At 35.9% G+C, this 2,500-nt stretch overlaps 1 long non-coding RNA gene across 1 annotated transcript in view; it reads left to right on the plus strand.

Annotated features, from left to right (window-relative positions):
- The window catches only part of LOC147468958 (uncharacterized), a 4,743-nt gene extending 3,535 nt beyond the window's left edge, over window positions 1-1,208 (plus strand). Inside the window, exon 2 of the long non-coding RNA XR_015192241.1 lies at window positions 1,063-1,208. This is a non-coding gene — a long non-coding RNA (uncharacterized LOC147468958). The remainder of the gene's footprint in view (window positions 1-1,062) is intronic.
- Window positions 1,209-2,500: the final 1,292 nt, after the last annotated feature.

The raw sequence follows: 2,500 nt of genomic DNA on the forward strand, positions 1-2,500 counted from the left end.
TACATACATACATACATACATGTATATATATATATATATATATATATATATATATAGATATATATATATATACATATATATATATATGTATGTATATATACATATATATACATATATATACATATGTATACATATATATACATATATATATATATATTACCTAAAAATTAAAGTTTATGTAATATTGCTGCTGATATATCATATCATTCTCCCATCTCCGACCCCCCTCCCCCCCCCTTGGAAAATCGCGACCGACAGGTAGGGAACCACTGGTCTCCAGTAACTGATTTTTATTCATTATTCCAGTCTCACTGTGGCCTAATTAAATTCATTGTCATAATATACCTGTATATATAGAGAGAGTAACAAATTTTAATACACACACAGACACACAACACACACATGCACATAGCACACACACACACACACACACACACACACACACACACACACACACACACACACACACTCACATACCAATACACACACATACGTAACACACACATACACACACGTAAAATACACACGCACGCACACACACACACACACACACACACACACACACACACACACACACACACACACACACACACGTAACACACACAAACAAACACACACACACACACACACACACACACACACACGCATTCTTGTTCATTAGTATGCGTATATATTAGTGTATTCTCCATTCATCATCATATTTTCCTATAAGGTAGCACATTCACTCAAATGCATTTATGAAATAAATGTAAATAAACAATTAGAAGCATCGAATTAAAACTTCTAGAAAGGTCAATGGAAGGGTAGTTGAATTCTCAGTGGAATTGAGGTCCCATCTTATTTTAATGGTATTTGCCTTTAGAGATGAATATCTGAATGTTTATTTAAATATACGTTTGACAAGATTTATAATGTAAGATTATTTTGTTGTATATAATGAGAAATTTGAAATGCTTCAGTGAATAGATAGATTAACGGTTACAGAGAGATTCATTGATATATTCACATAATCATTCTAAGTATTTAGAATGAAAATTTGCTCTAACAATCTTCTTCTTACAGATTTGTATTAGGTTTAACACTTAGAAGATAAAAAAGTGATTGATACAAGAAAATTCGACAGAAAAAAAAAGGGAAGTAAGATCTGTATCCCCCTGAAAGATATTTTTTCCTCATCAGCTGTTTCAACCAAAACATTGCATCACTGGGTAAGTGTTCACCGGTTTACCTCATTTGAAACCTGTGTGAGTGAATTTTATCACGTATTTTGTGCACCTTACCCTTTATTTATGGTTGTTCTGTCTTTCTATTAATAGAAAAAGCAGAAAGGGCCAATAAGTGACGATGTACGAGTGGAGAAATTCGACCGGCCGCCTCTCGACTCCAGGGGTACAGACACCAGCGGTGAGTATTGCCTTTTTTGTTGTTCATAGTTCTCCCTCTCTCTCCCTCTCCCTCTCTCCCTGTCTCCCTGTCTCCCTGTCTCCCTCTCTCCCTCTCTCCCTCTCTCCCTCCTTATCTCTCTCCCTCTCTCCCTCTCTCCCTCTCTACCTCACTCTCTATCTTCTTATCTTCCTCTTTCCCTCTCACCTCCTCCCCCCATTTTTAGTTAAGCTCTTTATATTGTAATTGATTTTTTTTTAATGATAAGGAGTATAAACCTTTTATATTAAGTAGAAGTTTAAATATATATAAACATGGTATAATTTCCATCTCATACACATGTTTGCAAGGTGCTAATAATAGATTATTATATCGTAAAACATTTTTTGCCAATGCCGAAACTAGTCTTAAATGCCGTCATGTCATTGGCGCTCCTATCAGTGACCTATAAACCCCTAGTGCATACATTCTCAGTGGATAGACCTCAAATCTGATTTTTTTTTGATAGATTGCCAAGGAGTTCTAATAATAGTCATTGTGATGAAACCTACGGACAATTTTAAATCATTTTGATATATTCTATAAATTAGATAACTTTATTTAGAATCCATTCATTGCAACTACATCATACAAGAAAAATGTATTGTTCTGTTGATTTCAATGAACTGATAATCTTGGACTGTATGTATGTCAGACACTGATTTTGTACCATTACATGCCACTAGTATGTGCACCTCTGATACAAGAATACTAACATCTGTACAAATATATTCACACACACACGCACACATACACACACACACACACACACACACACACACACACACACACACACACACACACACACACACACACACACACACACACACACACACGTGCACACACACACACACACACGTGCACACACATACAAACACACACATACACACACATACAAACACACACACATACACACGCGCACATACACTAACACATGCACATGCACACATATGAACCCAAACACACACATGAACCTAAACACACACATGAACCTAAACACACACAAGAACATGAACACGAACACACACAAGAACATGAACACACACAAGAACATGAACACACACAAGAACATGAACAC

Source organism: Penaeus japonicus, unplaced genomic scaffold (assembly GCF_977035675.1).
Source record: "Penaeus japonicus unplaced genomic scaffold, GWHDUDI00000001_assembly GWHDUDI00000025, whole genome shotgun sequence".
Taxonomy (NCBI): Eukaryota; Metazoa; Arthropoda; class Malacostraca; order Decapoda; family Penaeidae; genus Penaeus; species Penaeus japonicus.